Below are 25,941 nucleotides of genomic sequence, written 5' to 3' on the forward strand. Positions count from 1 at the left end.
AAAGTATTCTGATGGAGTTTTTTGGAATTTCTAAATTTAGGATCATGTCATAAGCAAACAGAGCTAGTTTTGGTTTTTCTTTTCTTATTCATATTCCTTTTATTTCATTCTTTTGTCTAATTGCTCTGGCTAGAGATTTGAGAACTATGTTGAACAGAAGTGATGAAAATGGATATCCCTGTCTTGTTTCTGTTTTCTCTTATTGTTTCTTATTTTTTAATCCAATTTTCCAGTTTATGTCTTTTGATTGATGATTGAGTCCATTAACATTCAGTGTTATTGAGAGATTTTTTAAAAAATTTCCTATTATTTTAATTTATTTCTATCTTTAAGTTGAATTAGATCTTCCTTTAGATATATTATTTTTCTAGCTTAGTTTCACCCTCTGCCTATTTTCTTCTTTTCATCTTCTAAGGTCTTTCTTAATTCTTCCTTTACTGTTCTATAGTTTACATTGTAGAGATCTTTCAGCTCTTTTGTTAGATTGATTCCCAAATATCTCATTTTTCTTTTTGAGGCTATTGTAAATGGAATAGTTTTCCTGATTTCTCTTTCAATTGATTTTTCACTGGTCTATAGGAACACAACTGATTTATGAGTGTTTATTTTATATCCTGCTTCTTTGCTGAATTCCTTTATGAGTTCTAGAAGCTTTCTGGTGGAGTTTTTTTGCATCTTCTAAATATAGAACCATGTCCTCAGGCAAATAGGGATAGTTTGAGCTCTCCTTTGTCTATTCATATGCCTTTAATTTCTTTCTTTTGTTTAATTTCTCTGGCTAGGATTTCCAGGACTATGTTGAATAGGAGTAGTGAAAGAATCCTCTTCATTTTATAGCATTGTCAGTAATTTAACTGATGCTTAATCCTGTTTATTTGATCTCCTCACTCATTCTCAAATGAACTATCAATGAATTTTCAGAGTATTAAAAATGTATGTTCCATTTAAAATCTATAATTTTTGTTAATATATAGAAGAAAGGTCACATTTCCTCTTACATGCTATACATGGATTCCATGAATTTATTTCTGAGAATCAGTTACTATAATACTACAAGTAAATCTTGAGTTTTGATATATCATACAAATTACTCTGATTTAGGGATTACTAGAGAAACACAATATATCTAAAAGAAAAATAAATGATGAATGCTATGAATTTCTGGGAAAAGATTTCTTGTTCATTCTATAAGGACAGTCTCCTAAAATGAGAGCCCCTCTTCCTTTTCTGTGTTTTAATTTATTTTTCTGGTATTCCTAATGATTTTTTTTCTGTGGTAGGAGAATACGTGTTGTCTTGTTGATGGATGATAACCAATTGACACATATTATAATCAGAATATTTGTGTCTCCCCTAAATTCATATGTTCAACATGATGATTTTTTTGGAGATGGGAGGAGAGTAGAACATGATGACAGAATCATCATGAACAAGATTAGTGCCTTCATAAAAGAGGTCTCAGTGAGCATCTTTACTCCTTCAATCCTGAAAAAAAAAAAAAAAAAAGGAAAAAGAAAAAGAGGACCTTTGGAAGCAAAAAGAAAGTCAATAGCATGTACAAAATCTGACAACACCTTCATATTTGAATTCACAAATCTGAGAACTTTAAGAAATAAATTTTTATTGCTCATTAGTCTTCCAAGTTTGAATTATTTTTTATACCTACCCAGGTCACTTGAAACAGAAGGAATATGAGATATATGAATAATTGTACCACTTCAATGAAGAAGATATCATAAAAATGACTTTCCCATTCTTCAATTTTGATATAAGATGTAAACTACTTTTCTCATTGTGACAGTGAAGAAATCATCAATAAAGCACTATAATATTCTTAATCCAGACTTTCTTATTGCTTTATCTGTGTTATCTTGAGATGCCAAATTTGAGATTTACTTATCATTAATTAACATAGGGACTTTCCTATCAATCTACTTTCAAGGACCATGTAAGTAAAAATACCACAGCAGGTACAATAAATAATAAGATAATTCAAAGAGTTGTTTTATTTTTATAAGCCCACATATGGTAATCATTTTGAAAAAAATGTATATAGATGTTTTGTACTCATAAAACAATTCAGCAAATTATACACAATATACTCCTCAAATATTTATGAGAACTAAATAAATAAGTTATATTTACTAATAAACTATATAGGGAATGATGACAAATATAAAAAGATTTTTATTTTTCCCATATTAAGAAACATATAAAAAATATAATTCATATCCACATTTTAAAATTTTTTGTAGAAATAGGAAATTAAATCATGTTTTTCTTTTAACATATCAGAATCTTAAAATCTAGATGATGTCTTAGGAGTAAACATTATGAAATATTTAGTAATTATTATATTAAAATGTTCATTCCTGCACACTCTACAAATCATTTCAGTAAACAAAAATAGCATTTTATAAATGACAACAAATGTAAATAAATTATAAAAGTCCCAAAATAACTGATTGGTTTCACATGAATAAACATTTCACCCACCTATCAAGAAGCATTGTATGCTATGTCAATTTTGTTTGTGGGTTTCATCACTAAGGCATTGAATAAACTGAACTATGTCTCCCCAAACCTGGAACATCATTGGAAAGTGCATGACCAATATAACTCATATAATACATAAATTAACAGATAGGAAGTATACATTTTCATGCAATCACTCAAATACAAACACACATGCACACACACACACCCAATCTTTTCCTACCATTGACATTTACAGATTTGTTTTTCCCAACTTTTGCTTAAGATTGATCCATTCAAGCAGACATGGTGGTGCATGCCTGTAATCCCAGTGGTTCAGGAGACTGAAGCAAGAGGATCACAAGTTCAAAGCCAGCCTCAGCAACTTAGTAAGGCTGTTTCTCAAGATATAGAATAAAAAGAACTGGGGATGTGGCTCAGAGGTTAAGCACCCTTGAATTCAATCCCTGGTACAAAAAAAAAAAAAAAAAAGAGAGAGAGAGAGAAAGAAAAAAAAAATGGTTCCATTTCCCTTACTCCTAATTCTTATACCTCCCAGTTTCTTCAGTGACTGTTAACCCTCTGAATATTTAATCACTCCAACTTCAATAACTCATTCTCTAAAGTGATTGCTCTAAGGTTCACAAAATTATCTCTTTTCTCGTCTCCACTAGCTCAATTCTTGACCCATCAGAATCTAAGTGGATGCTTTTTGTAAGTAACTATTGCAATCTTCCATGAAGTTCAGAACTGAAATTAGAGAATGAAATAACAAACACACACATACATATACACACATACCCATTTGAAAGTTTCTGAAGTAAATATTTCCCAACTAGGCCCCATTGACACCTCTTGGTGACAGAGAGATCTCAGCATTTTTCTGAGTTTTCAGGGGTGCTAGGGAAAAAAGGCAATTCTAAAACTTAAAATAAGGAAGTGAGATAATAACAGTTCTTTCCAAATTAGAAGAAAACAATTTTTCTTTTATTTTCTTCTTCTCAAATATCACTGATGTAAAATATAAAAAAGGTACTAATAGAAAAAAATGACAAATATAGAGAATTTCAAAGCAATTTTATTTTCAAGAGAGATCATATTATTTTCTTAAATTTTTATCAAAGTACATAAGTTTGTACACTCAATTTCAGTATTTGACTTGAACTCTGAGTAAACCATTCTAAGAGCAGCATAAGTCCAACAACCACTTGGATCCTTCCCTAAAATAGACCATATATTATGCCACAAAGCTAATGTTAGCAAATACAAGAAGATAGAGACACTATCTTGTATTCCATCAGATCATAATGGATTGAAATTAGAAATAAATGAAAGAGTAAAAAACAGAAACTACTCCAACACCGGGAGATTAAACAATATGCTATTATATGATGAATGGATAACAGAAGATATTAGGAAGAAAATTTAAAAATTCTTAGAGTTAAATGAGAACAAAGAAACATCATATCAAAATCTCTGGGACACTATGAAAGCAGTACTTAAAGGAAAATTTATTTCAAGGATCGCATTTAATAAAAAAAGTAAAACTCAACAAATAAACAACCTAACACTACAGCTCAAAGCCCTAGAAAAAGAAGAACAGACCAACACCAAAAGTAGTAGAAGACAGGAAATAGTTAAACTCAGAGCTGAAATCAACGAAATTGAAACAAAAGAAACAATACAAAAAATTGACAAAATAAATAGTTGGTTCTTTGAAAAAATAAACAAAATTGATAAATTTTTAGCCACACTAACAAAGAGAAGATGAGAGAAAACCCAAATTACTAAAATTCGGAATGAAAAAGGAAATATCACAACAGACATGATTGAAATACAAAATATAATTAGAAGCTATTTTGAAAATCTATACTCCAACAAAATAGAAAATTTTGAAGACATCAACAGGTTTCTAGAGACATATGAATTGCCTAAACTGAATGAGGAGGACGTACACAATTTAAATAGACCGATTTCAAGAAATGAAATAGAAGAAGTCATCAAAAGCCTACCAACAAAGAAAAGTCCGGGACCTGATGGGTTCTCAGCTGAGTTCTACAAAACCTTTAAAGAAGAGCTCATTCCAATACTTCTCAAAGTATTCCATAAAATAGAAGAGGAAGGAACCCTCCCAAATTCATTCTATGAAGCCAATATTACCCTGATACCTAAACCAGACAGGGACACATCGAGGAAAGAAAATTTCAGACCAATATCCTTAATGAACATCGATGCAAAAATTCTCAACAAAATTTTAGCAAATCGCATACAAAACATATTAAAAAGATAGTGCACCATGATCAAGTGGGTTTCATCCCAGGGATGCAAGGTTGGTTCAACATCAGGAAATCAATAAATGTAATTCACCATATCAATAGAATTAAAGTCAAGAATCACATGATTATTTCAATAAATGCAGAAAAAGCATTTGATAAAATACAGCACCACTTCATGCTCAAAACACTAGAAAAAATAGGGACAGTGGGAACATTCTGTAACATTGTAAAGGCCATCTATGCTAGACCCATGGCTAATATCATTCTAAATGGTGTAAAACTGAAAGCATTCCCCCTAAAAACTGGAACAAGGCAGGGATGCCCTCTTTCCCCACTTCTATTCAACATTGTCCTTGAAACTCTAGCCAGACCAATTAGAGAGACCAAAGAAATTAAAGGGATATGAATAGGAAAAGAAGAACTCAAACTATCCCTATTTGCTGATGATATGATTATATACTTAGAGGAACCAGGAAATTCCACCAGAAAACTTTTAGAACTCGTAAGTGAATTCAGTAAAGTAGCAGGATGTAAGATCAATGCTCATAAATCTAATGCATTTTTATGCATAAGTGATGAATCTTCAGAAAGAGAAATTAGGAAAACTACCCAATTCACAATAGCATCAAAAAAAAATAAAATACTTGGGAATCAATCCAACAAAAGAGGTGAAAGACCTCTACAATGAGAACTACAGAACACTAAAGAAAGAAATTAAAGAAAACCTTAGAAGATGGAAAGATCTCCCATGTTCTTAGATAGGCAGAATTAATATTTTCAAAATGGCCATACTACCAAAAGTGCTATACAGATTCAATGCAATTCCAATTAAAATCCCAATGACGTGCTTTACAGAAATAGAACAAGGAATTATGAAATTCATCTGGAAGAATAAGAAACCCAGAATAGCTAAAGCAATCCTTAGCAGAAAGAGTGAAGCAGGGGGTATCACAATACCAGGACTTCAACTCAACTACAAAGCAATAGTAACAAAAACGGCATGGTATTGGTACTAAAATAGAAAGGTAGCTCAATGGTACAGAATATAGGACATGGACATAAACCCAAATGAATACAATTTTCTCATACTAGATAAAGGTTCCAAAAATATGCAATGGAGGAAAGATAGCCTCTTCAACAAATGGTGCTGGGAAAATTGGAAATCCATATGCAACAGAATGAAAATAAACCCATATCTCTCACCATGCACGAAACTAAACTCAAAATGGATTAAGGACCTCAGAATCAGACCAGAGACCCTGCAGATTATAGAAGAAAAAGTACGTCCAGAGCTTCAACATGTTGGCTTAGGACCAGACTTCCTCAACAGGACTCCCATAGCACAAGAAATAAAAGCAAGAATCAATAACTGGGATAGATTCAAACTAAAAAGCTTCTCTCAGCAAAGGAAACTATCAGCAATGTGAAGAAAGAGCCTACAGAGTGGGAGAAAATCTTTGCCAATCATACTTCAGATAGAGCACTAATCTCCAGAATCTATAAAGAATTCAAAAAACTCTACACCAAGAATGCAAGTAATCCAATCGACAAATGGGCTAAGGAAATGAACAGACACTTCACAGAAGAAGATCTACAAGCAATCAACAAACATATGGAAAAATGTTCAACATCTCTAGTAATAAGAGAAATGCAAATCAAAACCATCCTAAGATTCCATCTCACCCCAATTAGAATGGAGATTATCAAGAATACAAGCAACAACAGGTGTTGGCGAGGATGTGGGGAGAAAGATACACTCATACATTACTGGTGGGGCTGCAAATTAGTGCAGCCACTCTGGAAAGCAGTGTGGAGATTCCTTAGAGAACTTGGAATGGAACCACCATTTGACCCAGCTATCCCACTCCTTGGCCTATACTTAAAGGACTTAAAATCAGCATATGACAGAGATACAGCCACGTCAATGTTCATAGCTGCTCAATTCACAATAGCCAGATTGTGGAACCAACCTAGATGTCCTTCAATTGATGAATGGATAAAGAAACTGTGGTATATATACACAGTGGAATATTACTCAGCCATAAAGAATGATAAAATTATGGCATTTGCAGGCAAATGGTTGAAATTGAAGAATTTCATGCTAAGTGAGATAAGCCAATCTCAAAAACCAAAGGACGAATGATCTCGCTGATAAGTGGCTGATGGTACATAATGGGGGTTGGGAGGGGTTAGTGTTAGGGTTAGAGTTAGGGTTAGGGAGGGGGGCAAGAATGGAGGTAGGAAGCACTGTGTAGAGGGAAAAGAGTGGTGGGAGGGGTGCGGGGGAGGGAAAAAATAACAGAATGAATCAAACATCATTACCTTATGTAAATTTATGATTACACAAATGGTATGCGTTATGCCATATACAAACAGAGAAACAACATGTATCCTATTTGTTTACAATAAAAAAAAAAGAATCACTGCCTGATACCACTGTTCAGAACATTTTTGCTCAAATGTGACTTTACATTTTTTTAAGTATTAATGTCCAGGTAATTAAAACTTGTTTGTTTCAAAGAACCCAATCAAGAAAGATTTCATGACTATATATATCAACACATGTAAGTATGCATATCCACTAAGACAGCTATAAAAAAAAGGGGTGAGAAATTGCTGGTGACTATGAGAAGAAATTGAAACTTTCACATGCTGCTGTTGGTTATGTAAAATGAAGAAGTCAGGTTGAAAAACAGTTTTTTAGTTCCTCAAAATGTTAAGGGTAAAATTAGTATACAACCTAGCAATTGAAGTTATATTCCCAAGAGAATTGAGATTATGTTGACACAAAAACTTAAACACCAAGCTTCATATCAGTATTATTTATAATAAACAAAATAGAAACAACCTCAAAATTTTTCAGGGACTAGATGGATAAAAGCAAATTTCATATTCACATTGAATAATATTAACCATAAAAAATGCAATTCTGATAACTGCTACTATATAGCTGATCATTGCAAATATTATTCTATGCGAAAAAGCCATCGCAATGGGCCTGATGTTGAATAGTTTTGTATATATGGAATATCCAGAGTAAGCAAATGTAAAATATTAGTTGTTGCCAGATCTTAAAGGAATGTCGAAAGTAGAGGATTGGAAAGAGATTAGTAATGGGTAAGGATTTTGTGAACATCCAAATAAGTATTGAATTATACACTTTAAAAGGGTCAAAGTTATACTCTATGAATTATATCACAATTTAAAATGAACAAAGAACATGAAAAGAAATGTAAGAATCATGGGGACTCAAGATGTAATTCCAAAAACATAAATTTTAACAATAACAGAAAATTATTTAAGATGTGGAACTAATTGTGATACGTACTTATTAAAATAACCATCAAAAAGCTTTAAAAATGCATATCAGTGTAATTACAGAAATTTTAATAAAGCTGCTAATTAGATAATATGAAATATTTCAAGATAATATGATACCATGGATATGCTATAAAATATTCCAATGGAAACAAAAATAAGAAACAAAATATAAAACAAGAATGATTGCTAAATATTGGCATTACATTTATAATGGTCATATCACCATCATCTCTACTCTCATGCTTGAAGTTATGTTCTTAAAATTTTTTGAAATTGAAAACACATTAAAATCTTGACTTTTGTTACATAAAATTCTTCTTAATTGACAGTATGTTTACTGTTTTAAACCTCTTTGGCATCTCTTTCTATCTCATATATTAGCATTTATAACCAAGAAATACTCAATAAAAGAAAGTGTAATAATAGCCCTGACCTTGACTTTGCTCACTCACAAAACACATAAACACAATGACCCTTGGAAATACACAACTTATAAAACAGAAATCCAGTTTCAAGTCACTACTACTAATAGCTCTTTCTAAGGCACAGCCCACTCGTTTTGTACTGGACTGATATGTCAGTATAGATGTAGTGTTGTTTCATTAGGATTTCACTTTGAAATACATGTCAGTTTTAGAAAACCTTCATTTTGATTCTATCTCTCAGTTTTCACATATGTACCTCTACACTGACAGAAATATTCTGAAAATACAAATGGTCTTTGAGGACTAAAAACAGTTATTGCTGCCTTATCAGCATTAGTTTTCCACATTTTAGTGAGGCCTCCAAAACAGTGCCTAAATTTTTGCCATTAGTTTTAATACAAGTTCATCAAGAACAGGTTAAACTTTCTATTCATTCTAGGAAGCACCTTTCATAAAAATAGACTAGTTTTGATTTTCTTAAATATTACAATTCTGATTGCTTAGAAAATGTCTTTATTACAAAAGTAGATGCTCAAATAGTAGCATGAAATTGTATGCACAATATTCTCTACAGGAATGTCAAGCAATCAAAGAAATGATTACTTTTCTCAAGTGCTGCAAAAAGCCTGAAACTCCTTCCTGTTTTGCACCTTTCCGTGAAACTACAGAGTAGTCTTCTGTTATTACTTTTTCTTCAAATGACAGCAAATAAACCTTTTCCACATCACCATAATATCTCAATTCTTCTTACAATTTAAATGGAACTGAGACAGTCTGTAAACTTTGTCATTTCCTATCTCTAACTTTCTTGTCAAAGTCACTAATTTAAAAGATACTACTATAAGTCTTAACAGTTTATAATATTTTGCATAATTTTAATATGGCATCAGAAAGAAACAGGAGGAATTAATCTGAGCTGAAAAGAAATGTAAATGACAACTTCTACATACATTTTATACACAGATTAGTATTCATCATGATATATCCATACATGTCCATAACATAATTTGGTATATTTCATTCTCCAGTGCTTCCCCTTTCCCTCTCCACATGCCATCCCTCTGAGTCCTATCCTGTATTTCTCCTGCTGATCTCACTTCTATTGCTATTAAATCCTCTTCCCCACATCTCTCTACACACCATGTATGACAAAATATACAGGTCCTTGACTTTCTTAGTCTGGCTTGTTTCACTCAACATGGTGTTCTCCACTTTCATCCATTTTCTTGCCAACAATATAATTTCATTCTTTATGGTTGAGTAAAACTACATTGTGTGTGTGTGTGTGTGTGTCTGTGTGTATGTGTGTGTGATATTTTCTTTATCCATTCATGTGTTGATGGGCACTAGGCTGATTGCATACCTTGGCTATAGTGAATTGTCTTGCTATGAACATGGCTATGCGTGTATCACTGTAGAATGATGACTTTGATTCTTTTGACTAAATATCAAGGAGTGGTATAGCTGGGTTATGTGATACTTCAATCTCTAGTATTTTGAGCAAATTCCATATTGATCTCTATAGTTATACTACTCTACAATCCCACCAACACTGGGTAACTGTTCCTTTCTCCCACATCCTCACCAGCATTATTATGGCTTGAGCTTTTGATGATTGCCATTTTAACTACAGTGAGATGAAATCTCCATGAACTCTTGATTTTCAATTTCCTGAAAGTAAAGGATGTTAAATTGACACTTCCTTGCTAGGGAGGTAGGACAGACCAGTGCAGAGCCGCCAGTGAGCTTTCCCTGCCCAGGAAGTAGGCCCAGAGAACTGGGACCAGACCAGCCAGGCCCCAGTCCATGGCCTAGTGCCCCTGCAGTTGAACAACTATCAGTACATGGAGGTGCCTCTGCCCACTAGCACAGAATATACCCACCTGGAGTCCACCATCCCTAGAGGGGCAGCATACTTTTTTGGTCACTGCATTATCAAGTTCCTCCCAGAATTCAGGCTACTGAAGACTAGGAGAGGGGAAGATACATGAGCAATATGAGAAAACAAGGAAAGAAAGTGTCCCAAATAAACCTAGATGCTACATCAATAAAATCCAATGACAGTGTAGCAGAAGAAATGTCTGAAAGGGAGTTTAGAATGTACATAGTTAAAATGATCAGAGAACCTTTGTCTAGTATGAGAAAATTGTATTTATTTGGGTTTGTGTCCGTGTCCTCTATTCTGTACCATTGATCTACCTGTATGTTTTGGTACCAATACCATGCAGTTTTTGTTACTATTGCTTTGCAGTATAGTTGAAGTTCTGGTATTATGATACCCCCAGCTTCATTTTTCCTGCGAAGGATTGCTTTAGCTATTCTGGGTTTCTTATTCTTCCAGATGAATTTCATGATTGCTTGCTCTCACCGTTCATGAAACTAAACTCAAAATGGATTAAGGACCTCGGAATCAGACACAGACCCTGCAGATTATAGAAGAAAAAGTAGGTCAAGATCTTCAACATGTTGGCTTAGGACCAGACTTCCTCAACAGGACTCCCATGGCACAAGAAATAAAAGCAAGAATCAACAACTGAGATAGATTCAAACTAAATAGCTTTCTCTCAGCAAAGGAAACTATCAGCAATGAGAAGAAAGAGCCTACAGAGTGGGAGAAAATCTTTGCCAATCATACTTCAGATAGAGCGCTGATCTCCAGAATCTATAAAGAACACAAAAAACTCTACACCAAGAATACAAATAACCCAATCAACAAATGGGCTAAGGAAATGAACAGACACTTCACAGAAGAAGATCAACAAACAATCAACAAACATATGAAAAAATGTTCAACATCTCTAGTAATAAGAGAAATGCAAATCAAAACCACCCTAAGATTCCATCTCACCCCAATTAGAATGGCAATCATCAAAAATACAAACAATGATAGGTGTTGGCGAGGATGTGGGGAGAAAGGTACACTCATACATTGCTGGTGGGGCTGCAAATTAGTGCAGCCACTCTGGAAAGCAGTGTGGAGATTCCTTAGAAAACTTGAAATGGAACCACCATTTGACCCAGGTATCCCACTCCTTGGCCTATACCCAAAGGACTTAAAATCAGCATATGACAGAGATACAGCCACATCAATGTTCATAGCTGCTCAATTCACAATAGCCAGATTGTGGAACCAACCTAGATGTCCTTCAATTGATTAATGGATAAAGAAACTGTGATATATGTATATATATATACATATATATATATATATATATATACACAATGATATATATATATATATATATATACACAATGGAATATTACTCAGCCATAAAAGCAGAATAAAATTATGGCATTTGCAGGCAAATGGATGAAGTTGGAGAATATCATGCTAAGTGAGATAAGCCAATCTCAAAAAACCAAAGGACGAATGATCTCGCTGATAAGCGGATGATGACACATAATTAGGGGTAGGAGGGATTCGTGTTAGGGTTAGAGTTAGGGTTAGGAACGGGGCAAGAATGGAGGAAGGAAGGACTGTATAGACGGAAAAGAGTGGTGGAAGGGGTGGAGGGGAGGGAAAAAATAACAGAACGAATCAAACAACATTACCCTATGTAAATTTATGATTACATAAATGGTATGCCTTTACTCCATGTACAAACAGAGAAACAACATGTATCCCATTTGTTTACAATAAAAAATAAATGATCAGAGAAGCAAACAATGAGATAAAAGAGCAAATGTACACATTGAATGATCATACCAATCAGCAGTTAAAAGAGCAAATGCAGGAAGCAAAGGATCATTTTAATAAAGAGAGAGAGATTCTGAAACAAACAAACAAACAAATTATTGAAATGAAGGATACAATAAACCAAATTAAAAACTGCATAGAAAGCATAGCAATAGGATAGAACACCTGGAAGACAGAACCCCAGACATTGAAGATAAAATATTTAATCTTGAAAACAAAGTTGAACAAACAGAGAAGATGGTAAAAAATCATGAACAGAATCTACAAGAATTATGGGTTAACATGAATAGACCAAATTTAAGAATTATTGGGAATGAGGAAGGCACCAAGAAACAAACCAAAGGAATGAACAATCTATTCAATAAAATAATATCAGACAATTTCCCATACCTGAAGAATGAAATGGAAAATCAAATATAAGAGACTTATAGGACACTGAATGCACAGACCCACACCAAGGCACATTATAATGAAAATACCTAACATACATAATAAAGATAGAATTTTAAAGGTTGCAAGAGAAAAAAATCAAATTGCACTCAGGGAAAACCAATGTGGATATCAACAGATATCTCAACCCAGATCCTAAAAGCTAGAAGGGTCTGGAACAACATTTTTCAAGCTCTGAACGAAAATGGATGCCAAAGAAGAATCTTATACCCAGCAAAACTTATATTTAGATTTGATGATGAAATAAAATCCTTCCATGATAAACAAAAGCTAAAAGAATTCACAAATAGAAAGTCGGCACTATATAACATTCTAAGGAAAATATTCCATGAGGAAGAAATGAAAAACAATGATGTAAATCAGCAAAGGGAGGAACTACCCTAAAGAAATAGCCAAGCAAAGGAGAAACTGAGTCTGGTTAAAAACCAAACATAAGCCAAAATGACCAGGAATACAAATCACATCTCAATAATAACCCTGAATATTAATGGCTTGAACTCATAATCAAAAGATACAGACTATCAGATTGGATTAAAAAGAAAGACCCAACAATACGCTATTTTATAGAGACTCATTTCATAGAAAAAGATACCCACAGACTAAAGGTGAAAGGATGGGAAAATAAATACCACGCACGTGGACTCAGCAAAAAAGCCGGCGTATCCATTCTCATATCAGATAAAGTGGACTTCGAGCCAAAGTTAGTCAGAAGGGATAAAGAAGGACATTTCACACTGCTTAAGGGAAGCATAAATCAGCAAGACATAACAGTCATAAATATCTATGACCCAAACAATGATTCATCCATGTATGTCAAATAAATCCTTCTCAATTCCAGGAACAAAATAGACCACAACACAATAATACTAGGTGACTTTAACACACCTCTCTCACCACTGGACAGATCTACCAAACAAAAATCAAACACAGAAACCATAGATCTCAATAACATAATCAATAATTTAGACTTAACAGACATATATAGAATATTCCATCCATCAATAAGCAAATGCACTTTCTTGTCAGCAGCCCATGGATCCTTCTCTAAATAGACCATATGTTATGCCACAAAGCTACTCTCAGCAAATACAAAAAGATAGAGATACTACCTTGTATTCTATCAGATCATAATGAATTGAAATTAAAAATAAAGACAAAATAAAAAACAGAAACTACTCTAACTCCTGGAGATTAAATAATACACTACTGAATGATACACGTATAACAGAAGACATCAGAGGGGAAATAAAAAAATTCTGAGAAGTAAACAAGAACAAAGATACAATATATCAAAATCTCTGGGACACTATGGAAGCAGTACTAAGAAGAAAATTCATTTCATGGAGTGCATTCAATAAAAGAAGAAAAAGTCAACAAATAAATGATCTAACACTACAGCTCAAAACCCTAGTCAAAGAACAGATCAATACCAAAAGTAATAGAACACAGGAAATAGTTAAAATCAGAGCTGAAATCAATTAAATGAAAACAAAAGAAACAATCAAAAAATTATCAAAATACAAAGTCGGTTCTTTGAAAAAATAAACAAAATTGATAAACCCTTAGCCACACTAACAAAGAGAAGGAGAGAGAAAACTCAAAGTGCTAAAATTCATGATGAAAAAGGAAATATCACGACAGCACAGTTGAAATACAAAACATAATCATGTTTCTATATATGTATCAATACTCCAAAAAAATAGAAAATCTTGAAGACATCAACAGGTTTCTAGAGACATATGATCCACCCAGATTGAATCACAATTTATGTACACAATTTATATAGATCAATTTCAAGCAATGATATAGAAAATGTCATCAAAAGCCTACCAACAAAAAATGTCTGGGACCAGTTGGATTCTCAGCTGAGTTCTACAACATCTTCAAAGAAGAGCTCATTCCAGTACTCCTCAAAGTATTCCATGAAATAGAAGAGGAGGGAACACTTCCAAACTCATTCTATGAAGCTACTATCACCTTGGTACCAAAACCAGAGAGAGTCACATCGAGGAAAGAAAATTTCAGACCAATATCCCTAATGAACTTAGATTCCAAAATTCTTAACAAAATTTTAGTGACTTGCATACAAAAACACATTAAAAAGATAGTGTACCATGATCAAGTGGTGTTTATCCCAAGGATGCAAGGGTTGGTTCAACATCTGGAAATCAATAAATGTAATTCATCACATCAACAGACTTAAAGTTAAGAATCATATGATTATTTCAATAGATGCAGAAAAAGCATTTGATAAAATACAGCACCCTTTCATGCTTGTTGGGAGCTTTGCCATGCGGACTATACCAAGATGGCGCCTGGCAGCCAGCCAGAAGTTGTTTTGGTCACATTGGCAGTGAGGAAGTTAATTAGCATAAGCATACTCAGGTGATTTGTCATTGGCCGTGTTCAATTAAGTCCACGCATACAATGCATGCACATGTGTTCTCCAGTGCTCCTGATCGTGCCTGCTCGTTTTGAACTTTACCATGATTGGGCAGCTGGCTCCTCACCTAATCTTCGCATAATTGGCGTCAGCCCTACCCTTCACCTCCTGGAGGGGATATAAGCCGGCTCTCCTCGATTGCCGGGGTTCCAAGTTCCAGGTTCCGTTCCCGGGTTTCCTGAATTTACAATAAACCTTTCCGAATTTAAGAGTCTCGCTATTTGTTTGTCTCCAGCGCCAAATTGACTCCGCTGGATGGCGTCAATGCTCAAAAGACTAGAAAAAAAAAAAAAAATGGGATAGTAGGAACATTCCTCAATATTGTGAAGGCTATCTATGCTAAACCTACAGCTAATATTATTCTAAATGGAGAAACACTGAAAGCATTCACTTAAAAACTGGAACAAGGCAAAGACACACTCTTTCAACACTTCTATTCTTGAAACTCTGGCCACAGCAATTAGACAGACCAAAGAAATTAAAGGGATACAAATAGGAAAAGAAGAACTCAAACTATCCCTATTTGGCAATGACATGATTCTATATTTAGAGGAGCCAGAATATTCTACCAGAAAACTTCTAGAACTCATAAGTGAATTCAGTAAAGTAGCTGGATATAAATTCAATGCTCATAAATCTAATGCATTTTTTTTTCATAAGTGATGAATCCTCTGAAAGAGAATTTAGGAAAACTACCCCATTCACAATATTCTAGAAAAAAATAAAATACTTGGGTATTAATGTAACAAAAGAGGTGAAAGACCTCTATAATGAGAACTACAGAACACTAAAGAAAGAAATTGAAGAAAACCTTAGAAGATGGAAAGATCTCCCATGTTCTTGAATGGAATTAATATTGTCAAAATGGCCATACTACCAAAATGCTATACAAATTCAATACAATTCCAATTAAAATCCCAATGCTGTAGTACCTCATGGAAATAGAGCAAGCAATCATGAAATTCATTTGGAAGAATGAGAGACCCAGAATAGCTAAAGCAATCCTTAGCAGGAAGAATAAAGCAGGGGGTATCACAATACCAGAACTCCAACTATACTACAGAGCAATAGTAACAAAAATGGCATGGTATTTGCACCAAAATAAACAGGTAGCTCAATGGTACAGAATAGAGTACACAGAGAGAAACCCAAATAAATACAGTTTTCTCATACTAGACAAAGTTGCCAAAAACATACAATGGAGAAAGATAGCCTCTTCAACAAATGGTGCTGGGAAAATTGGAAATCCATATGCAGCAGAATGAAACTAAACCCCTATCTCTCACCCTGCACAAAAATCAACTCAAAATGGATCAAGGACCTTGAAATCAGACCAGAGACCCTGCATCTTATAGAAGAAAAAGTAGGACCAAATCTTCAACTTGTCAGCTTAGGATCAGACTTCCTTAACATGACTCCCAAAGCACAAGAAATAAAAGCAGGAATCAATAATTGGGATAGATTCAAACTAAAAAGTTTTTTCTCAGCAAAGGAAACTATCACCAATGTGAAGAAAGAACCTACAGAGTGGGAGAAAATCTTTGCCACTCATACTTCAGCTAGAGCACTAATCTCCACAATCTATAAAGAACTCAAAAAACTTTACACCAAGAATACAAATAACCCAATCAACTAATGGGCTAAGGAAATGAGCAGACACTTCACAGAAGAAGATCTATAAGCAATAGATATTGAAAATAGGTATATCAATAGATAAATGAAAAAATGTTCAACATCTCTAGTAAGAGAAATGCAAATCAAAACTACCCTAAGATTCCATCTCACCCCAATTAGAATGACGATTATTAAGAATACAAGCAACAATAGGTGTTGGCAAGGATGTGGGTGTAAAGGTACACTCATACATTGGTGGTGGGGATGCAAATTAGTGCAGCCGCTCTGGAAAGCAGTGTGGAGATTCCTTAGAAAACTTGGAATGGAACCACCATTTGACTCAGCCATTCCACTCCTTGGCCTATAACCAAAGGACTTAAAATCAGTACACAGTGCTGCAGCCACATCAATGTTCATAGCTGCCAGATTGTGGAACCAACCTAGATGTCCTTCAGTTGATGAATGGATAAAGAAACTGTGATATACATACACAAAGGAATATTACTCAGCCATAAAAGCAGAATAAAATTATGGCATTTGCAGGCAAATGGATGAAGTTGGAGAATATCATGCTAAGTGAGATAAGCCCATCCCAAAAAGCCAAAGGCCTAATGATCTCTCTGATAAGTGGCTGATGGTACATAATGGGGGTTGGGAGGGAGGCAGGAATGGAGGAAGGATGATTCGTATAGAGGAAAGAGAGGTAGGAGGGGTGTGGGGAAGGGAAAAATACCAGATTGAGGAGACAAACATGATTATCCTATGTACATATATGATTACACAAATGGTATGACTATACAAAAAGAAAAAGATATTAAATTATTTTCATAAGTTTGTTGGCCAAAAGATGTGAGTCTTGACATTTTGGCAAAAGTTTAAAACTCAATATCATTAAATATTTCAGGCATATTTCACATATATTATTTATCAACTGAATTCAGCATTTAGTATTGAATTTAACCTTATATCATTGATAATACTAAGAGCATTATTAATAGTGAAGTCTTATATTGTTACTCTGAGGAAATCAGAGGCAATGACATCTTTTATCTGTTATATGCAAACAGAGCATAATAACCAATCTATGAAAAATTGTATATAACATTTAATATGGAGGAAAATGCAGAGAGTTTTTTCTTTCTAATGAGAAAAAATAATTTAGAAATTGAATGATCTCTGTGGTCTGAATTAGAAGTAGGAAAGCAAATATGTAACATTCAATTAAGGTAGGTTATATCTCAATTTGAAATATAGCGATGATATAGTACTTAAGAATAATGAATCAGAGAGATTCTATGTAACAAAAAAATTATTAAAACAATGTAGCTGCTTAAAGTAGAACAAGAATATTTCAATCTGCCATAAATATCAGATTCTTGCAGAAGTAGTATGGAGGTATTTCTGTGAAGAGACTATATAGTAAAATTTAAAATTCTAACAAACATTTGGACTGCCCTCCCTTGAAGTAATGCTTCTCTCCTTTCCTGTCAATCAGTGTAGGTTGTGTAACTGAGTACCATGCCCTCCTGCCATTGTTTTGGCCAGTAGAATATGTTAGGATAAATGTGATTTTTTTCCAGGCATTGTCTTAAGAGCCTGACAGGTTTTATCTCCCATGTCTTGAAAGATTTGCTCTCAGAAAATTCCTGTGTAAGGGAATGAGGTATCTGCTAGAAAGAACTTGTGGAGAAATGGTGGGCATTGTATGAAGAGAACTGGTCCAGTCTTTCCGTTGAGCTACATGGTTGAAGGTTTCCTCTATACAAACCCAGTCACTTGTAGAACATTACATAGTCCACACAGTCAAAAATCACATAGCATAGAAGCATTAACTCATAGAACTGTCTATATCATATGATAAAATAATTAATTACTTGATAGTTTAATGCACCAGGTTTGGAGCTCATTTGTATACAGGTGATAAAATATCAGAGTAGTGACCAGGCACATCCAGAATAGATGCTCTGTCACCTTGATTTTGTGTCCCCAACCAATGCAGGACAGAAATACCACCAGTTTAACATTCAGAACTCCCCAACTAGAAATCATAAAAGACACAGTGCAGAACGAGATTCCTTTGCCATTAATGTTATAACAAAAAGTTTGAAATTGTGGTACAGTCTTCCTATGTGCATTCATGAAAAAATATTTTTATATTTGTGTAGTTAGGGACTTTTGAAAAAAATATTGCTGAAACTTGGGACTTGAACTAAACTAAAAGGTCAAGCCTTAGATTTCAATTTACCACTAAATTCAGAAAAGAATCATGGATGTACTTAATTACCAGTATGAGTGTTTATGCTTCAAAGGATTTAAGATTACAGATCATAGAGATATCACAAGTTTGTATAACTGAAAACAGAGGCTTATTTTCCACCTGGAAATAGATTTATTTATGTGCTACAGGGTTATAATAAAGCTCCTTTCCATACAATATTTTAAAATTCTTAAACTCTATTAAATAGAAGTTCAAAGACAATTAAAAGTTTTGTGTAGCCTAGTTTTGAGTATAGTACAAAACACCACTTTTTCAGATTCCCTTCAACTTTATCATTTGCATATTTCACATGAAATGAATTAAGATTGGAATTAAAATTTTATTGTGGTGAATTATCATAATTTTCTCATTATGGAAATAATAAAACTGATATGATGTCTTTATCTAAAACAATTACTTTCAGCAAAATCTTGAAAATATATTTTCTAGTGTAAGTTTTTTTTTTATATAATCCTTTCATTGTGGTCTTTACTAAAATTGATTTGGGAAAGGGGATGCTATTACAGCCTTCTTATAAGTTATTTGATTTGGCCTTCCCAGGCCCAGGTTATATAAAAAAAGATTGGTGTTTGCAAAGGAAATAAAATGTTGAAATTAGTAATGAATAGCAGAAGACAGTCTTACACATATCTGTGGTGTTCTCTTTTATTTTACATAAACTCCAAATCAATTAATTTCTTGAACAACATACATTTTCCTCCAGGGAACATGACAAATACCATGTCTCATTAAAGATTAATTTAGCCTGAAATAGATATGTGAAAATAAAATTCAGGTTTTTATGAAGAATATTCACCAGCAGAACACACATTTAGAGCTAATTAGTATTATTGGTTGCATATACTTATTTATATGCTTTTATAAATATTATTCTTACATTCAGTTTATAGCAATGGCATAAAAATTTATCTTATAGTAGATATTTTGAAACTTCTCATTTTGTCATAATCATCTTTATCATGAGTTTGCAAATTTGTATAAAGTTACCCAGTGATATATTCATTTCAAAAGTTAGTTTTACTTCCATGAATTTTCCATTAATTTATTTGATTTCTAGTCCACCCAGCATAATATTCTGCCACTGCTTTATCAAAGGAATTAAACTAATAGTTTTAGGTCATTTCTCCCTAACCTAGAAAATTTAGTCAATAATATTAAACTGTAATGAAAATAAGAAATATTAAAAATTGTAAGAGTTTTATTTTGAAGTCTGCTAGCATTCCAGAAACTTATCTTTATGTATGACTAATGCTTTTATGGTAATAAGTAAGGTTCTTTTAAAAATAATTTTATATTTGATCAGTATGAGAATATACACATAATTTTCAGAGTTTAAAGAAAACTCGACATTCATATGGAAAAAAAAAACAAACTCAGTTCTTCACTGTTTTCAGAACTTGGACTGGTTACATCTCTAGTTAAACTAAAAATAGGCTTACTTGTAAACTAACAACATGAACATTAGAGATAGAATAATAATAATTTCTACTCATAAATCTGTAAAATAGATACATTCATAAGAAATATTATACATTTCCAATTTATATCTACGAAATGATTTTATTTAGATGGCTATAGATATATTTTGTGATCAATTGGATGGGAGTCCTTCCATTAATATATAGAATTCTCTTTGACCACACCTAGACTGTATTTTCACTTCTAATGTCTCTGTACGTCTTTGTAGCAACAGAGCTATCTTTTGCTCTGAGGTGGGTTGGGATCAGGTTACTGTACACTTTCAGTAGCATATATTTATTTGTAACTTTTATATGTTAATTTACATATCCATGAAAGACTCCCACTTTTCCTTTCTGTTTATCTAATGCAATTCACTTTCCATGGTCTAGCTTAAAGTAATTTAGATATTTTAGAAAATTATGGAAAAGCTATTCATTTATTTCACCTATTTTGTAAGTTTAGTTTTCAGAATAAGCTGTGTTCAATGTGGCTCATATTTTTATGTTTCCATTTAGTTTTTTTCTTTTTAAGGGCATTGAAATTAGAGCCTTGGGCATGATAGCTAAGCACTAGAAAACTGAACCACATCTATAGTCTTCCACTGATTTTTTATGGAAATTTTTACTTGAACCCCATGTATTTCTTTAAATTTTAGGTGCATTAGCTTTGCTCTTCAAAGTGTTTTGTGTGTATGTAAATTCTCCAAGTAAAGAGGATATCATCTTAGAATGAACCAAAGGAAACTACAGTAAAACAAAACAATCACATAACACAAAAATTAAAATAAAATAAAAAATGACTATGTAAGACATTCTTTGATTTTTAAAATTATTATTCAATATTTATATCATGAATAGGTAGATAGAAGATGTTCAACATATGACTTGATTAAGTTAATGAGGGAATAAATAAAATTATGCCCCATAACATTTTAGATGGTATTAATTAAGATCTGTGTTTCTGGGTAGGAGGAAAATATGTGTGTAATAGAAGAAAATTCTAGAATTTAAGAAAACTGTGCTGAGCACAGTGGTACTGATCTATTATTTCAGTTATTTGGGAGGCTGAAATAGGGATGCCAATTCAAGGCAACTTAGCAACTAAGTGAGACCTGGTCATAAAATTAAAAAAAAAAAAAAAGAAAGAAAGAAAGAAAAAAGAAAAGAAAAGGAAAAAAGAGAGAGAAAGAAATGGAGATGTTACTCAGTGGGAGATCACCTGCTTAGCATGTCTACGTCTGAGGGACTAGATTTAATTCTCAGTAGAACTAAAAATAAACAGATAGATAAATAAATAAGTGAGATTAGCTTTACCTACCCACAATTATAATTCCAGATATGACAAATTTCCAAATAATACTTTTTGCAACTCCTGTTCATCATAATTGGAGGTAGGGAATAATGTTGTATAGGAATTCAAATATTAGAAGATTAAGAAGTGCAAGTTTACTAAGTCTATATAAAACCCTCTGAGGAGTTATTTTGTAGTTGATAACACCTACTTTTTATGGTTTCAAACAATTCATTTGTCAATCAGATTCCTTATCTTAATATTTGTTGGATCATTCATTATTTAGATTACTAAAAAAAAAGAGAAAGATGGTTATGACCAGAGGAGAAATCTTGATAGTTATACAACATTCTCTAACAGTAAATTGGCTATGAGAGAGACATGCAAACTATGTTTCACAAGTATACTAAAGTGATTGTCATTGTCTTATAATGTAATATTTGTGTAAGAGATTATGTACCCATCCACCACTCTAATATCAAGAAAACATTTCCAAGCATACAGAGAGATATTTAGGTTCATTTGACATCAATATGTTTTAAGTCTGTAGTGTCAATGACCATATTTTTTTTTTGGCTAATATTTAGATTCTGACACTTCAATCATACACAAATAATAGAAACAAATGTGATTTTTAAAAAACATACACAATCAGATCTGTATTTTAGTATAATGCATTCCTTTACATAAGTAGTAGCTATGTGTTACCTACTTTTCTTTTCAGTTAATACTGTGTGTGGTTTCAGAAACCGTTACTGGAATAACAACATTGATCATATCATCCCTGTCTCTCATAGAGAGACTGCCTTGATTTTTGGCTTGGAAACTGCCTCTTGAGCAGAAGACTAACCTACTTTATACATAATTATGAGACAAAGTTAGAATTTACTAATTGTAAACAAAGCATTTTTTAAGGCATTGAAATGGTTATTTAAAAGGATATAAGTTCCAGGATGGTCCCTTTTTTTCCTTTCTTATCCTCTTCTGGCATGTAAATCAGATATGATGAGTAATCTAATTAATTTTGGCGAGATTTTGGTACTGAAAAAAATAATGAACTTCTTAAGAGGAAGAGTTCACTTTAGCTTACAGTTTGGAAGGTTTCAATATGTTATTTGTTTGCCTATTGCTTTGGGGGCTGTGGTAAGACAGATCATGATGATGATAGTACATCCCAGAGGAATTTGCTCACCTCATGGCAACAGTGACTCAAGCAGGGAGGGGCTATGGTCTTATGTTCTCAATATCTCCCTCAAAGGCATGTGGACAATGACCTAACTCTCTTCCACTGAGTCCCACCTTTTTAGCTTCCAACTGCCTCCCAGGATAGCCACAATCCAAGGACAAAGTCTTCAACACATCTTTTGGAAACATTTAAAATCCAAATTGCATCCATGACAGAATATTCACGTAGGTTTCGACCATAAGATGAACTGAAGATGGAAGCCATTCATGGAACATATTGTAATTCACTTTTTAAAATTCTAATTTGTAATTGGTTAGACTTTGTGTTTTGGGGCATTTATGATGTGTGATTTTGAGTATGAGTATGTGTGTGTGTGTGTATAAGACTTCATTTGTTTGAAACAAGCACTACTTTATAAACATGTGTATACTTTTCATTATCTTTTCTTGCATATAGCTAAAGTCCTAAAACAATAGTAGATTGAAGAAAACAGAAGTTTTTCTCTCAAATATAAAAAAGTCTCAAGAATGTCAGAATGCTTTGATGGATCCATAACATTTTTGTCACACAGGTTTTAATGATTTATCCTCCTGTTTTAAGACTGAGTATCGAAATCCTGCTGAAATATTTTCGGAAGAGAATGGGAAATATATGAAAGTCTAAAATTGTTTTAAATAATAAAATAGTATAGATCAATATATTTTTAATTCTCTTTTTGAATAATGTGTTAATTGTGCATATTAATCAGGTACAGTGTAAAATTTCGATACATAGTACAGCTTGCACCAATCAAATCCAATCTCCCTTTAACCACCCTAACCTCCTTCCCAACCTCTGTATTCTATATTCATTTCTACTTTTCTTCTATGTTTTTAAGTTTCTACCTAGGAGAGAGAACATGCGGTACTTGTTTGTCTGTCATATTTCACTTAACATAATGTCCTCTACTTCCAACCATTTTGCTGCACAGGATTTCATTCTACTTTATGGATGAATAATGCATCAGAAAATTCCAGAAAGCATTTTCTTTATCCATTCATTCACTGATGAATCACTAGGTTGATTCCATATCCCAGATATTGGGAACAATGACATAATAAACATTGTGCAGGTTTCTTTTTGGCATACAGACTTAATTTCCTTTGGGTATACACCCCAAAGTGGGTAGCTAGAAAAGATCAATATAATCTCCTTTTTTTAAAATTTATTTTTATTGTAAACAAATGGGATACATTTTGTTTCTCTGTACATGAAGTAGAGGCATACATTTGTGTAATCATACTCTTAACTAGAGTAATAGTTTTTCATTCATTCTGTTATATTTTTTCTTCCCCCCCACCCCTCCCACCTCTCTTTACCCTCTATACAGTACCTCCTTCCTCCATTCTTACCCCCTCCCACTCCCCATTATGTGTCATAATCCGCTTATCAGCGAGATCATTTGTCCTTTGGCTTTTGGAAATTGGCTTATCTCAGCAAGATATTCTCCCATTTCATCCATTTGCCTGCAAATGCCATAATTTTATTCTGCTTTTATGGCTGAGTAATATTCCACTGTTTATATATACCACAGTTTCTTTATCCACTCATCAATTGAAGGACTTCTAGGTTGGTTCCACAATCTGACTATTGTGAATTAAGCAGCTATGAACATTGATGTGGCTGCATCTCTGTAGTATGCTGATTTTAAGTCCTTTGGGTATAGGCCAAGGGAGTGGAATAGCTGAGTCAAATGGAATTCTAAGGAATCTCCACACTGCTTTCCAGAGTGGCTGCACTAATTCGGAGCCCCATTAGTAATGTATGAGTGTACCTTTTCCCCCACATCCTCGCCAATGCCTATTGTTGCTAGTATTTTTGATAATCACCATTCTAATTGGGGTGAGATGGAATCTTAGGGTAGTTTTGATTTGCATTTCTCTTATTACTAGAGATGTTGAACATTTTTTCATATATCTGTTGATTGCTTATAGATCTTCTTCTGTGAAGTTTCTGCTCATTTCCTTAGCCCATTTGTTGATTGGATTATTTGTATTCTTGGTGCAAACTTTTTTGAGTTCTTTATAGATTGGGGAGATTAGTGCTCTAGCTGAAGTATGCATGGCAAAGATTTTCTCCCACTCTGTAGATTCTCTCTTTGAATAGCTGATAGTTTCCTTTGCTGAGAAAAAGCTTTTTAGTTTGAAACTATTCCAGTTATTGATTCTTGTTTTTATTACTTATGCTTTGGGAGTCATGTTAAGGAAGTCTGATCCTAAGCTGACAAGTTGAAAATTTGGACCTAATTTTCTTCTATAAGATGCAGGGTCTCTGGTCTGATTCCAAGGTCCTTGATTCATTGTGAGTTGATTTTTGTGCAGGGTGAGAGATATGGGGTTTAGTTTCATTCTGCGGCATATGGATTTCCAGTTTTCCCAGCACCATTTATTGAAAAGGCTATCTTTTCTCCATTGCATATTTTTGGCCCCTTTGTCTAGTATGAGAAAATTGTATTTATTTGGGTTTGTGTCTATGTCCTCTATTCTATACCATTAATCTACCTGTCTATTTTGGTACCAATACCATGCCGTTTTTGTTACTATTGCTTTGTAGTATAGTTGAAATTCTGGTATTGCGATACCCACTGCTTCACTCTTTCTGCTAAGAATTGCTTTTAGCTATTCTGGGTTTCTTATTCTTCCAGATGAATTTCACGATTGCTTGCTCTACTTCTGTAAGATACGTCATTAGGATTTTAATTGGAATTGCATTGAATCTGTATAGCACTTGTGGTAGCCATTTTGACAATATTAGTTCTGCCTATCCGAGAACATGGGAGCTTTCCATCTTCTAAGGTTTTCTTTAATTTCTTTCTTTAGTGTTCTGTAGTTCTCATTATAGAGGTCTTTGACCTCTTTTATTAGATTGATTCCCAAGTATTTTATTTTTTCAAAGCTATTGTGAATGGGGTAGTTTTCCTGACTTCTCTTTCTGAAGACTCCTCACTTATATATAAAAATGCACTGGATTTATGAGCATTGTTGAT

The sequence above is a fragment of the Sciurus carolinensis genome, chromosome 5 (genome assembly GCF_902686445.1).
Source record: "Sciurus carolinensis chromosome 5, mSciCar1.2, whole genome shotgun sequence".
Classification (NCBI taxonomy): domain Eukaryota; kingdom Metazoa; phylum Chordata; class Mammalia; order Rodentia; family Sciuridae; genus Sciurus; species Sciurus carolinensis.